At 36.2% G+C, this 15,467-nt stretch overlaps 1 long non-coding RNA gene across 1 annotated transcript in view; it reads left to right on the top strand.

Moving 5' to 3' along the window:
• LOC145723279 (uncharacterized) overlaps positions 1 to 10,202 on the top strand; it is a 363,052-nt gene extending 352,850 nt beyond the window's left edge. Inside the window, exon 3 of the long non-coding RNA XR_014148208.1 lies at positions 9,303 to 10,202. This is a non-coding gene — a long non-coding RNA (uncharacterized LOC145723279). The remainder of the gene's footprint in view (positions 1 to 9,302) is intronic.
• Positions 10,203 to 15,467: the final 5,265 nt, after the last annotated feature.

Here is a 15,467-nt window from a genome sequence, read left to right as displayed (position 1 = left end):
TATAGGACAAGTTAATATTACAATTTGACCACTGGCTCTTGTTCAAGATCCCAGGTGAGGTGATGGAGTGAAAGTTAAGAGTACTCATGGTAGGGTGCCTGGGGGGCTTAGTTGGTTAAGCTACTGCCTTCAGCTCAGGTCATAATCCTAGAGTTCCAGGATCAAGTCCCACATCGGGCTCCCCGCTCAGTGGGGAGTCTGCTTCTCCCTCTGATCCTCTCCCCTCTCATGCTCTCTCTCACTCTCTCTTTCAAATAAATAAAATTAAAAAAAAAAAAAGAGTACTCAGGGTAGCCATTCTTACCCTGAGATAGCTAGAAAAAAAAAAAAGAAACTATATGTAAAAATAACTTTGAAATACAAAATAGCCAACTAAATAATGATATTTGAAATGAATGAAACCAAGTGTATAATGAAACCAAGTGTATAATGAAACTAAGTGTATAACCACTAAAATTTCTTTTTAGCTAGATCCACCAAAATGCCAATCCAAGACCACCTGACATGAAGGAGGGTGTGACTGGGGGGAGTCAGAATGGAAACAGAGAGCAGGGATGCCTGAGTGGCTCAGTCGGTTAAGCGACTGCCTTCAGCTCAGGTCATGATCCCAGAGTCCTGGGATCGAGTCCCACATCAGGCTTCTTGCCCAGCAGGGAGCCTGCTTCTCCCTCTGCCTTCAGAATGGAAACAGCAGTCATAACCAATTATGAATAAAATCATTTACTTTGGCAAATTTTCCAAAAGCATATGACACCACTTGAGCACCTTCCATGGAAGGGATACACGTGTGTAGGACGTGGAAGTGTAAAGCTTCATCATTAACTTCATGGTCAACCTGCCTCAAGTACAGTGGTGAAAATAACAAGATTTGGGGTCAGACACACCAAGGTTTCAATCCCTTCCTAGTTGGGTGACATTCACCAAGTCCCTGAGCCATTCTAAATCTCAGTGTCCTCATCTGGAAATGACATGATAAAAATTGCCTTATATGACTGTTATGTTTAAATGGAAATTTATGTATATAAATTTCATATTCTAAGAACTCAACAATCGGTAGCTATGATTAACTCAATAATGGGTAGCTATTTAGTAGATTAGATGTTCAGAATTTGTCACCCCTTACAAGATAACTACTCTGCACTATTACCTAAAATAAACCTTAGGTTTCCAGTAGCTATCGTCCTACATCTATTTATTTATTCTCTATGCAAGAACACGCTTATCCTTCTCTCATTTTCTAATTGAAGCCCTATGTATCTTTCCAGATCCAACCGAGACCTCACCTGTTCTTTCCAGTTTTTCAGATTTTTCAGCACTTGCTGCTGAGTCTGTTCTTTGAAGATTATAGCGGCACTGTCCAATAGAAATATAATGTGGGCCACATCTGCAATTTTAAGTTTTGTATAGCTAGACTAAAAAACTAAAAAGAATTAAAACCTATTTTTACTTAACCCAACATACCCAAAATAGTATTTCAGCATGTAATCAATATTCTAAACTTATTAATGAGATATTTTACATTCTCTTTGTCATATTATGTCTTCAAAATCCAGTGTATATTTTATAGTCATAGCATTTTCAATTCACAATAACCACATTTCAAGTACCTGATAGCCACAAGTGTCTAGTAGCTGCCATGTTGGATCACATATGTGTATAGTGTGAAGAGTTTGTACCATACTATTTAATATGTCATTATAGAATGCCATTATGTTTGCCTGGTGTTTCTTATGTGTCAGTCCTTTCCCAGCTAGTTGCTAGGCTCTTTGAAGAATTATAGAGTTCTGTATCTTTGGGATGCAGTGCCCAAACACAGTGGTCATTGAGTAAAGGTTTGCTGTTGAGCAGTTTGGATGCATTTAGAAATCCTAGAAGAAGGAGCGCCTGGGTGGCTCAGTTAGTTAAGCGTCTGCCTTCAGCTCAGGTCATGGTTTTAGGGGATGGAGCCCCGTGTTGTGCTCCCTGCTCAGTGGGGAGTCAGTTTCTACCTCTTCTTCTCCCTCTGCCCCTCCCCACAACTTGTGCTCTGTCTCTCTCAAATAAATAAATAAAATCTTAAAAAAAAAAAATAAAGTTGTTAAAAAAAAAAAAATCCTAGAAGGAAAAATGCATAGACAATGTGATTTCCTTCTATTTGTGCTACTTTTATCACTGTGTTGTGTATCCCATGATGTGAATTATCAGAGGATGTGGAATAATGCCATTTGCAGACTGGTATTAATAAATCTGCTCTGGCACTACTGTGAATAATGCAAGAGGCAAAAACAAGAGGGAATATTGCATGTGGTAATACTTCCCTTATGGAATAAACAATCAGATTAAAGTGCTTCTAGGTATGAATGAAGAGCAATATAATCTCACCACCATACTTAAAAATGTTTACTTACCAATAAACAAAGGATAGTAGTTCAGGGGCGTCTGGGTGGCTCAGTCGGTTAACTGTCTGACTCTTGGTTTCGGCTCAGGTCATGATCTCAGGGTCCTGAGATGGAGCTTCATGTCCAGCCCGGAGTCTGCTTGAGTGTCTCTCTCTCCCTCACCCTCTGCCCCTTCCCCTGCTTGCACTCTCCTCCCCACCCCCAAATAAATAAATAAAATCTTAAACAAAAGAGGAGTTGACTTTTGATTTACAATTCTGTTGTGGAAGTAGAGGTTGCTTTCAAGATACAACTGGGGAACTTACACCGCATGGCATACCACATCTAGTATGCTACATGATCCTCGGCTCTTTCTACAGACCTTTGAAACTATGACATCTTAAATAATTTGCCACATTTCTGGCCTGGACACTTTTAAAAATTTCGATAAGAATCAAATCATACAGCACAAATACAGAAGACTTTCAGACCATATAAACCCACATTGCAATAATATTGTAGATTCAAGTGGAAGGTGGATTTCCAAACATAGTCTGTTTCTTATAGAGATATAAGAAAACACAGTTTATAATATGGAAAAATTTTCCAAGTTACAATGAAAGGAGCAGAGATTTTAAAAGATACGACTCAGTGAATCACTGAAAATCCTAGAAAAGGCTATTTTGTCATTTTATAGTTATATTATCTAAAAAACAACAACCAAAAGCTTTAAAAAATATCCTCATCGGCAGGTTGACAACAGTTAATACTTTCCATTTTATATTACATTATTTGATAATGTGTTTTTCTGTATATGATAAAGATAAAGCAACGTAGAACATTCCAATTTACATCCACTTTCATGTTGAAAAGCCGCCTCTCAAACACATCCCACAAAATATGTTCACAGACACAACTAAAGACAACTTTAATCACTTCTCTACATTGGAGCATTTCCTTTAATTTTCTAATTTTCAGCTTTCCTGCCAAAATTCTAAAAAAAGGTTTGAGCCGATTTTATTTTCTTCATCAATCCTTTCTGAACAGAGATACCTCTTCTTTCTCTGAATTCCCTTAGCAAGTTCTATGTGGACACAGACTTGGTATTTACCATAATCTTCTCTTCATTATGGTTCTTTTTCCACATGCCTATATCTGAGCTCTACAATACAATTATAAGCTTCTTCAAGTCTTAGGCCATGTCTTATTCATCTCCTGTAGCTCTCAGGAGATCCTTGGATAGAAGAAACATTCAATAAATGTGCTAGAAATCATGATGATTTTGATCATGATTTACAGGAATGTCACAGCAGACGAATGACATGTTATAGCAATGTTGGCCATTATGAATGCAGAGTAATATTTTTATATTCCATTTTCATTCCTTGGCTATCTTTTTAAATAAATGTGCTTAGTGTTTCACCAGCATTTTCATTCCAAAAACTCAAGTTGAATGTATTTTTAAAAATTAAAATAAAAACTTTAAAAGTCTAATTCTATTCTAGCATCAAAGCTTTTTCTCCCTTGCAGTTATATTTTAAGTGTTTTTTAGTGTTTTTAGTGTCTAGCCATAGTTAAGATTCTAGTTTACAAATACATATCTACTGTGGGTTTTTTCCAAATTTAATAATATCCTGAAACCTAATTTTGTGTATTGGATTCATTTAAAATGTGGTTGCTACTCAACAATTTTGGAGGAAAGTAAATTGCATCAGACGTAACATTTAAACTAAACCCAGAAGTTAAAACTCTCTATAAGTAAGAAAAACAGAAAGACTTCAAATAAGAGGCATGAGAGCCAAAGGAAGTTAATGTGCAGTTCAAAGTCATTTGGCCTCAAGAACACCCCGCCCAATGGTTTCAGCTGTAAGAAAATGAAGCATGTGAAATGCACAGGGGGCAATGCAAGTATATGGGCTTACTGATGCCAGACTACAGTAGGGGCTCAAGAGTAAGAGGCCATTGATGAGAAGAAGGTTTGGATTAACTGTGACCTTGAAGTTACCCCTGGAAAGTGAGTAACACTCAGTTGTGAGAGGTGCATTAACCTCTTCAGACCACTAGGGTTCAAAGTGTTCCATAAGGGGTAATTTATTAAATGGGTCCTAATTGCTTGGTAATGTACCTTCCAAAAGTCACTTCTCTATGCTATGATTAGGCCTGGGACTTGCCAAGTGCTGTCATTCTCTTTGTAACTCCATAATGGAGCTCTAGGATGTGGGAAGTAGATCCATTGAACAGTTACGTGTCTAATCAGTGTTCAGAGTCCTACCAACAGAGCCAGGCAACCTTTCATTTAATTGTCCAGTGTGTAAACATAGAGCTACAAATTTCATATATCTTGTAGTGAAATATGCCTTTTACTAAATACATATACATTTTAATAGAATAAGGATATAACTTTTTAAATTTGAAAAGATTGACACAATTTTAAGATTTGTAAATGTATCCATTTTGTTAGATTCTTTCTTAAATGTATAAAAATAAACATGCTTTTTGTTTTCCTTAGCTACAAACAAACTTTCTTTTGGCCCCTTTGTTTCACATGAAGGCCAATCAACATGACTTTATTTTTGGGTTCCAAGACAAAACAGGGTTGGTTTATCAGCCCATCCACGGGTATCACAGATACACACCGGAACTGCTTCGGCCCTGGTTTTGTTAATTAGCAAGGCCAGCAGAGGGAGTGCAAGAGCATTGTTACAAAAACAAAATAAAAATTTTTAAAAATGATCATGATAATTAGAAGTAGAAAATCTGATGTTACACTACAGAAGATTATATAGCAAGATCTAAATATGGATGCAGTCTTGGTAATATCACACAGGTAATATGCTAGAACCGAAGAGACAGGCCTGTTAGTCACTGTCATAGTCTTAGGATATTTGTGAACTCACCAAACATAACTGTGCCTCACTCTTTCTGTCTTGAAAATGGCTGGCACGGTATCTTCTAGTAAGATAAGAAAGGCTTTTGTTTTCCTTAGGGAAGAGTGATTACTTAAATATTGGGAATTAGTGTCACAAGAAAGAAGCTGATGTCTGTTCTGTCTTTCAGAGCTCCAGGTCACTTCTTAGTTTTGACCATGTGTGAAAATACCTTGGTGGTATCCCCTAATGCCCTAAGAACAAGGGTTTGATTAAATCATGGAGTTAGACACATTTTTTAGCATGAATGAACAGAAATGATTAGGCTCCAAAGTAGCATAGGGATGCCTTTACATCAGAGAGAAGTTATATATTTGAATCCCATACTTTGTTTTATAATTCCTATTCCAGACCATTTAAAGAAGTGACACATTTTCCAAACATGTCTCCAGACGTTTGTTACGACAGAGTTCTGTTCAAATCGGACACTTACTGCTTTGTAGTGATACAGAACCCCAATTTCACCCTTAAGGGAATTTGCTAGAGTTGTGTTTTCCAGAAATCTTCAGTAGTGTTTCTTACGAGATCATTCGTGTAGCCCTCATAACCACTTTTTCCCAGAGGGCATCTTTGACAAAATGATAGCCAAAACAAGCCAGCCTTTATACCATACTAAGCTAAATAAAATCTTTCTTTGTTCTAGAAGTTTGGGATAATCTTGAGGATAGTGCAACTTGCCTGGAAGTTTACCAGGAAAAGAGTTTGGAAAGTAAATATTCAGTTCTGTTTTCTCCAGTAGATGTCACTTTCTGTACATAGGATATCAAGATATATAAGATGCACAGTATTCCTTACAATGATGTCAAAAAAAAACTTTGAGTTCCAGCTATACGTAACAATTTTTTAAGCTTTTATTGGTATTTTCTAGTATTAGAAAACTTAAGGAATTGTAAAGGCAAAATGAATGCTATTAATTGTCTTACCATATTTCTGTCTAGCTTTAGCAATGGTCATTAAGCATAGCACGTGACACAGTATTGCTAGTGCATTTTCAACAGTTACAGAAAGCTAAGTATTATTCCACATCACAGCATAAAATTAATTTGCCAAAAACAAACACGGTTGCTGAGTAAATAAGCAGTCATTAATAATATACTGCATACTTACCAAGAATCTAATTAAATATGGGTTCATGTAAACTATTATGATTTCAAGAGTTATTCTTCCTTGGTCCTCTATATCATTTTGATATTCACATCGGCCTCATATGTCTGAGAAAAAAAATTTAGTTCTCCAAAGTGCTTCACTATGTAGCAAGAGATAGCAGCCCTGGAATGAGAGAGAGAGAGAGGAAAGGAAAAGAGAAACAATTATAAACCTTAAAAATAGCATTTTTATGACATCCAGATGTACAAGAATGAAAATCAAATGATGGAAGAATATTAATAGTTAAAATTATATTCTTCCTAAAATACTTCCAAAATGCTCTTTGCATGTCTAAACATAAGCCTCATTATGCTGTTCTATTTGTATTCTGACGCAATTGAATTTAATATTTGAGTTGTTTTAATAGATGACTTTGAAATGACAGAGGAGAGTACATTTTTGTTTCCTATTGATCGAAGCAAGATTTTGCTTGTAGCTACTATAACTTGAAATAATAGGAAAGGCTACAGAGGCTTTTTAAAATGTTGATGTCTGGGTCACATCTGATTCAGTCGTTGTATTGACAAATGTGATTTGATAATTGCCAAATTAAGCTCAAGAGAAAATTAGTTAAACAACTACTTTTATTTTTAGATGCTTCAAACAAAAGATACGAAGTTTGGTAGCAAATAATGATAGGGTGCTAGAACAAAAATTTCCTAAGAAGGCAAAATGGGCATGTAGCTTTTGCAAAACAAAGGAATCTATCTGGTCATCAAAATAAACAACATTCAAAACAGTCTCTTTGGGTGTTAAATATTTTGTGCAGAGAGTAAACCCAAAGAGCTGGATTGTTATCTGAGGTAAAGATTTCTTGACATGTTAACTGGGAAGTGCTACGATTCTTGTGTATCCTTGGTTAAAACAAAGAGATTATAGGCTTTGAGTAATAAAGGGATTTAGAGGCTTTCACCTTTAGGCTACTGATTCAATTTCATTTCAGGATGAGGCGATCTAAATCCTGAAGGTACCCAGGCCGTGTAGTTTACTTTTAATTCAGCCTGAATTAGGATCCCACTTCATAATAAAACCTAGGGCATTTTTTTAGCGATTCAGAGCAAATATGGTTGCCAAAAGAAAAATAAAAATTGAATAGGAAGAATAGAAAAAAACACAAAGTAACGACTAAGGTGAGTTCCTGAGGAAATAGACCCCCCTGGTATCTCTGCTGAGCATTTTCAAGAATGGTGTCACCTTTCCACCACTGTCAGTCTTATACTAGTTTTCATCAATAAATATTAATCTAGAATTTTGAAAGGAAATGATGCTATGGTAATTAATCATTTTGGAAAATGAGGACAACTCGTTGATATCATGTGGCCATATTACTATGCTTTGATTTGAACTCCAGGAAGAGCTCTGCAAAACCCACACCCTTACCAGTTGCCTGTAGTCTTCTCCTGTGTGAAACAAGAGTTGGTGTTTCACACAGCCTGTTTGCACAGCCAGTAGCACTCAGGCAGGAAGTCTCTGGGAGAGTTGGAATTCCTTAGCACCAGACTTAAGTCTTTTTCTGTTTTTATACTTCCCTTTTCCCTATAGTACTTAATACCCTATTTACTTAATAGATTGGAGCAGAAAACTCAGGACACTTAGAGAAACAGTCCATGGCTTGGAGCGCCGGGGTGACGCAGTCAGTTAAGCCTCCCGCTCTTGGTTTTCACCCCGGTCATGATCTCAGGGTCCTGTGATCGAGCCCCACGTCAGCTCTGTGCTCAGTGCAGAATCTGCTTGAGATTCTTTCCCTCTTCCTCTCCCTCTGCCCCTCCCCCTGCTTGTGCTCTCTCTCTCAAATAAATAAATAAAATCTTAAAAAACAACAGTGCATTGCTTAATTCCACAGCCCTCATTTTAAAAAACAATGATTTCATTACCATTATTTGAACCATGTCTTGTAATTCTCTTTTTTGAATAATTTTATCAAATATTAAGTGAATTCAAAATAATATTTATAGCATACATAGAAGTAAATAGGATAGACATGTACATTCTTTACCCAACTTAGGAAATGGACCAGCACTTTTGTAAACTTGAGCCTCTCCCAACCCCTTTCTTTCCCTATAGATCACATCATCTTAAATTTTGTGTTAATCAGCCCCTTGTTTTTCTCTCTCCTTTTAAAAATAATATAAATGGGGATTTGACTATTGACTGTTTAAGAGTACAGTAAAATGTTTGAGAAAGTTGATGCATGTAAGCAGTTTTGATCAGTTAAAAATGTTTATTCAGTCAAGTTGGCCTGTATTATTTGCATTCTATTATGAAATATCAAAATTTTATAAATGTAAGAATGCTTTTACCTGCATATATTAACTAAAATGCTATACAGTGCTCTGCACATAAATTGCACCTTTAATAAATGATGCTTTCAAATAAATAAAAATAAAATAAGTGATGCTTTCAAATCATGTAGTAAAAGGCTAGATTCCAGAAAGGATTTCTAAAGAAATGTGTTATATATCCTTTTAATTTTTTTTTAACCCATAAGTTTTAAATGATTTCCCTACCCAAAGATAAGATCAGGGTCTAGATAGACTGATTATTAAATGCCTGAGTATATTACTAAGGAAAAGATTCCTCAAATTACCTGGCCACCCCACCAGCCCTGTCTCGAGATCTAAAGATGAGCAAGTCCTAGAGGGGGAGTGGAGGATGTGTCCCCAGATCCTTGGTGAGAAGGGACTGGAAAATAACAGGGAAGATGAGACCAGAGGATCCCTGAGGCATCCTGCCCTGTCATCTTCCTTTTCTCCTGCATTCCAAAGTAGACTCCACACCCGGTTTACAACCAATACACAGCAGAACCCAATTCTGTTGTTACTCAGTAGCACAGTAACTCCAAGTATGTACCTGCTTCTTTTTTCTTCTGCAGACCATCTTCCCCGGACACATAGGCACATCCCGTCGAAGGATCTCATATCAATGCCACTGACCCTTGAGTTACCTTTCTACAGCTTCAGATGGGACATCCATTTAGCATTTAGGAGAGTCTAAGTCAAAGTTCACTAATAAGGTACAGTTTATTACTATTTTAAAGAAAACATTAGATGATAACGTAGTTTTGTACTAAAGTTAGAGTCTCCTAAATTTGTATATGTTATCAGCATAGGTATTTTTGATTTCTGTTTAAAGTTATTAAGAAGTGTTCCAGGCCTGAACTCTAAAATAGGAAAATAAGACATTTAAGGCATCGGTTGTTAGAATCACTTAATGGCAAGTGTGACAAGTGTGACAACAGATTGAGGAATAGCATTACCACCTCAGTAAAAAATAAACATGAATATTACTAATGATTAGTTTCTTTAATATTTTAAATAATTTTGAAGGCATCAAAGATGTTGAAAACTAAGTAGATTGAAGGTTTGTGTCATCTTTGTCATAATACCACTTATATATTTATTCAATATATTTCAAAATTATTTTAAGTTTCTTATCCTTTAGTTTATCTTACTGCCACATTCATTCCTTCCTTTTTGTTTCTCCACAGCCACCTTACAAAGTCCTCAGGCTCTCCTTTGCTTGAATTCTTTTCTATGTCTTCAAAGTTTGCCCTTCAAATAATTTTACATGGCACTATCCAGACTAAGCTTTGTAAACCAGAGTTTTTCTGCTCTTGTTCTCTTTTGATTAGTTCCAATTTTCCATGGAAATAATTTCAAATTCCTTAGTATGGTATTTAAGTAAGTCTTCTACTGGGGCACTTTGGTGGCAGCCAGTTAATCTTCCGACTCTGGATTTTAGCTCAGGTCATGATCTCAGGTTTGTGAGAGTGAGCCCTGCGTTGCTCTCCACACTCAGTGCAGAGTCTGCTCTAGGGCGGAGTCTGCTCCAGATTTTCTCCCTCTCCCCTCCCCATCTGCTCATGCACTCTTGCTCTCTTAAAAAAAAAAAAAAAAGTAAGTCTTCTACCTAATTTTCCAGGTTTCTCCTCAAGTACTACAAAATCTGTATAACTTCTGTATCTAATATGTAATCATTTTTGCATACCATGAAATCCCCTTCACCTACAATGCTCTACCTTGCCCTTGTCCCATTCTGTGTTTTTGTCTGAAATCCTACTGCTCTCCCAAACTCAAGTATTGATTCTATGTACAATCCTTCAATTAATCCCAAATCCTTAGAGCTTCTGAAGCACTTTGATCATGCTCATAATTTAGTATTAATCACATGCTATTTCATATTTTAATTATGAAGGGAAATAGGTCTTATTAACCCCCTTTCTCCCTGGATGAGGTTTATGCATGAAACCTCCTTAAATGGAGCACAGTATATGTTGCATTGAATTGAATGGTTGAATATATAAGACAAAAAGAGAGCCACTATCATCTTTTATCAGGGCCTTGAAGAAAATTACTTGATGTAATTGAGTAATTTGTTATAAGTTTACTGCTCTTTATATTTTCAAAGTACATTCATTCTGAGTATTTCAAAATCCCAAGACTAGTGCTGGATTGAGAATTCAAATACAATTAATATCCAACCCCTGACTTCTAAAAGCTTAAGGCCTAACAAAGAAGATGGACACCAAAATACAATTAACTATAATACAATGCTTTAACTATCCCAGAAAAGGTTAGAAACAAAATGACCTGAAAGCATAGAGCAATTAATTCTTGAAGACAGGAGATGGTAACAGAGTGTGGACCACCTTAAGATCTTTGAAGTAGACCTTAAAAGAGAAGCAGCTCTTGGATAGATGATAAAGAAGCCCAGCCTGGAACAGCCATGTAGATGGTGCTTTACTCAACTTCAAGGGCATCATTCAGTTAAACTACAGTGTATTGGTGCCCCCTGAAGGTGTGCAGCAAGGTGGCCCAGGGAAAGAGCAGAACCAGCCGAGAGATGTGAATGCCATGTTAAGTAATTGTCTTGACATCATGCGTAGTTCAGTTAAAATTTTACTAACATTTCACCTTCCATTTTGTCTTTTCTAGGCCTCCCTTCTGTAAGGTTTTAGGAATTTTTTTACAACCTCTATTTTAAAGGAGAAGCCAAGAACATGACCATTCTTGCTACCACAATATTCACTGGGATAGTTTTCGAGCAAAATAAGTTGCAGATCAGAATTAGTGAAAATAAGAACTCTTAGCAATCATTATCTTTTAAATTCAATGTTTGCAAGTTTTTAAGTCCTTTCATCAAATTAAATTTTCCTAAGATCAGAATGCAAACAAGAAAAAAAGTGATTGTCTTTGCCCTGATTTCCACCAGCTAGTCTTTCCTCTTCCATCAAGACATGCTGGTTTCTCATGGCCCTATGAATTCAGAAGCACTGTTTGAAAATTATTGCTTCTAGACTCACCTCTTCTTGTATAATTGAGGAAGCAGAGATCCAAAGAATTTGAAGTACTTTGTATAAGTTCATAGCAGCACTTAGTGGCAGAATAGGAAACAGAAGTCCCTTAACTGCCACTCTTTCAAGATAAAATTAATTCTATTTACATGGCAAAATGAGCATGAGGTCCAAGGGTCTCCCAAAGTGACATTTGGGATAGAGAGAGACTGTTTCTTTTTCACGATAAGACAAGACTTCATTGGAATTCAGTAAGTCAGGGTTAAGTAACTCAGAATCAATGCTAAGTCCTTTATTTTATTCTGTCTTTCCTTCATTTTGAAATTGAATTACCAGAAATGACAGCCACCAGGCCCTCTAGCTTCTTGATCCTGGACAAGGGAGATGGTTAAAGAAATTCATCTCGATGATGGCATTGACTAGTCAGACACTTTTGTGCTGTAGAAATCAAAACTCAAGGTATTATCTCCCCCAGTTTAAAAAGGCAGGAAAAAACCCCAGCAATTTTCCTCTCACCTCAAATTGCAAGGAAGGAGAACAAAATGTCTAAATTGCTTGGCTGTTCCAACATATCGTATTTGAATTTAGAGATTAAGCAATTTTTAAAACTATATATACACACATATATGAGGAAGGACTTAATCAAAATAATCAAATATGTAGGTGTTGTAAATTATCCTCCTTGTCAAGAAAGTTTAGTAACTATGACCAAATGGAACTAAAATAATGTTGGAACTAAATAGAAGAACAAAATAAATGGAGCTACAATAGAGAAAAAAATGGTGTTTGTCTATGTAGACAGCTGCTACTGGCAATCACTAAATCAAATATTATAGCTGAACAATTTAAATGAAATTGGATCTTTTAAATAGTCTCATCCTATATCATGACAAAACATTTGCTGAAAGGAGTAACAGAAATTCTTGTTTATTAAGATCAAATGAGTTAATAACACTTGGGAGTCAAGAAATTTTTAGCTATAGAACCAAGATAACAAGGTATGGTTACAAATACAACGCTAAACTTGAGCTGAATCAATACTGACAAATTATAACTGCAGACTTCACATAAAAACCTTAAAAATTACCAAGGCCATTGCTTCTGGAAGTTATGGATATTCTTGACTATTAATAGCACACAAGTCATCTTAGCTTCTTTCCTAACAGAGCAGGGAATTGGAGACAATGCAAAATTCTCTCTTTCTAATGATACCACATCTGGATTTCACCTCCCAAATCTAAATGTCTGCCTTAAAGCATGGCCCAGTGAATAGATAGAGATTAATTTTCTAAACAGACCACAATTCCCCAGCCTCTTCCACAATTAGTGTTATTGTGCGCCACAACTTTCACGTGATGTCACTAACTTCATCAATCATCCTAGAAGGGAGACAGAACACAGTGAAGAGGATGGCAGAGGAGAACATCTTGGAGAAATACTTCATAACTTACAGATATTAACCCAAAGAGACACTTCTGAGAAAAATTAATGGGAAACATTTCTGCTTCAAGTCCCTAAACAAGTCTTTAATTTGTAAGTCCTACCATTTCAGATATCTCTCCATCTTACACATGTGTGTGCACACGCACCCATACCAAAAGCCACTGGTACAAAAGAACCAGGAACAAATTAATGACTAGTTACTTGCTGGGCGAAATGAAAATATTTTATTTACATTACAAGGTTGCCTATATTTTATATCTCAAATTATTTCAAAGTATTTTTACAAATTGTTCTTATACTTTGAATTCATCTGCTTCCTTCTAAATAGAAGAGTATTCATTAAAACTATTTGTTCACCGATGGAAGTTACTTTGTCATGAAGGGATTTAAGAGTTGAGTCATTATCTAGTCACTCTCTATAACCTTTATTTTAGAAAGCAACTCTAAAGGAATTGTTGTCTCTTGAATTCTGTTTAGCAGAACAAGCAAGGACACTTCAGACATAGCTTAAAACTCTGTCTCTGAAAAGGAAACTTTGTCTTGGGGGGAAATATGATGTCCAACCACTCTCTACCTGGCTGGTATCCAAGTATATGATGAATTACAAAAATATAACACACAAAGGAATATTTATGTGTCTTCCTCCTTCATCAGATACACAGTATTTTTTCTCCCATGTCACAAAAACTGTAACCACAATTTACAAGTATATATGAACAATCAAATTGCTATTGATTTAGCAATGCATTTCTTTGATGTCCCTTGCCTTAACCTCATTTATAAAGCTGTTTTGCATTATTTCAAACTGTCAATGATTTGTGACTCATGAATATTCAAATCTAATTTGCACTTATCTTTTTGGTATGCAAGCTTACTTGCAACATGTCTCTACATTTGCCCTTTTGTATTTATTTGTGGATTGTTTTATTGAAATAATACTTCTTTAAAAGCCTAGAAAGTCCATTTAAAAACAACAGAGTGGTTGATGATTGACTTTTCTTGATCTCAATATCAGGACACTGTCTCTATATTTTGCTACTTAGCAAGTTTAGTCATTCTGCAAACATGTCTCTAGTATTAAAAAAGCCATTAGCCCAGTGATGGGTATTAAGGAGGGCACGTATTGCATGGGGCACTGGGTGTTATACGCAAACGATGAATCGTGGAACACTACATCAAAAACTAATTGTGTACCGTATGGTGACTAACATAATAAAATTAAAAAAAATAGCCATGCTTTTGCTGGTTGATACCATTTTCGGTGAGATGGGTTTAGTTTTACTGGGTGATGTGTCTCTGGGAAAGAGTCAACAATTTTTAGATGAACTTGAGCCTTACCAAAAAGGTGGGGCGCCTGAGTGGCTTAGTTGGTTGGGCATCTGACTCTTGGTTTTGGCTTGGGTCATGATCTCAGAGTGGTGGGATCGAGCCCTGTTTCGGGCTCTGCACTCAGTGCACAGTCTGCTTGGGATTCTTTCTCTCCCTCTCCCCCTTCTCTCTCTCTCTCTCTCTTTCTCTCTCCAAATAAATAAATAAATCTTAAAAAAAAAAAAAAAAGGAAGGGAGGAAGAAGGAGAGAAGGAAGGAATGAAGAAAGGAAGGATTATTTCTGATAGAAAAACAAAAAGTTCATACAGAATTGAGCCCTACATGTCAGTGTGGATCAACTTTTCCACTTACAGTGTGGAATGCAAGAAATGAAACCTAATGCTCTCAAGCACTAAAAAACCCCTTTAGATGATGATAGCTAAAAGAGACATTCAAGACTTTGTGGACTGTTGGCATGTCACGAGTGATTGAAGGTCCAAAACAGCACAGCAAGGAGCCACCTGCCTACAGAATGGGCAGAGTTTCTGCTTATAAAACCTGTTCAGGAACAAATAGAAAATGTCGTATGAAAAAAAAAAATGGAGTCAAGAACATCTCTTTTGTAATTGATTTCTGGACTCAACTGTGATTTCTAAGACCATCCAAACAATTAAATGCCCTACTTTGAAAAAAGGAAAATATTTATATTTTCATGCCAGGAGCTAAAATAGAAAAATAGTTAATAACATTTACAGTGCAGTAGCTGTGTATTTTCTTAATTGCATCATGTTCAATTTTTAAACTACCTTTTAAGCTAAAAAAAATCATTGGTCACCCACTGCTGTCCATCACAAAATCAGGTTGTCCCCACAGTCACTAAATGATTCTATAGGAAGGATGGATGTCAGTGTCAGTGCTTATCCCATCTACCCAGCAACACATTCTCCTTTTTATAAACTTCTCATTGTCCCTCAGTTGTACATATTCCCTCAG

Source organism: Leptonychotes weddellii, chromosome 9 (assembly GCF_054177405.1).
Source record: "Leptonychotes weddellii isolate Sample4059 chromosome 9, ASM5417740v2, whole genome shotgun sequence".
In the NCBI taxonomy this organism is placed as follows: Eukaryota; Metazoa; Chordata; class Mammalia; order Carnivora; family Phocidae; genus Leptonychotes; species Leptonychotes weddellii.
The sequence above is the reverse complement of the archived record's forward strand: the minus strand, read 5'-3'. Positions and strand labels throughout refer to the sequence as shown.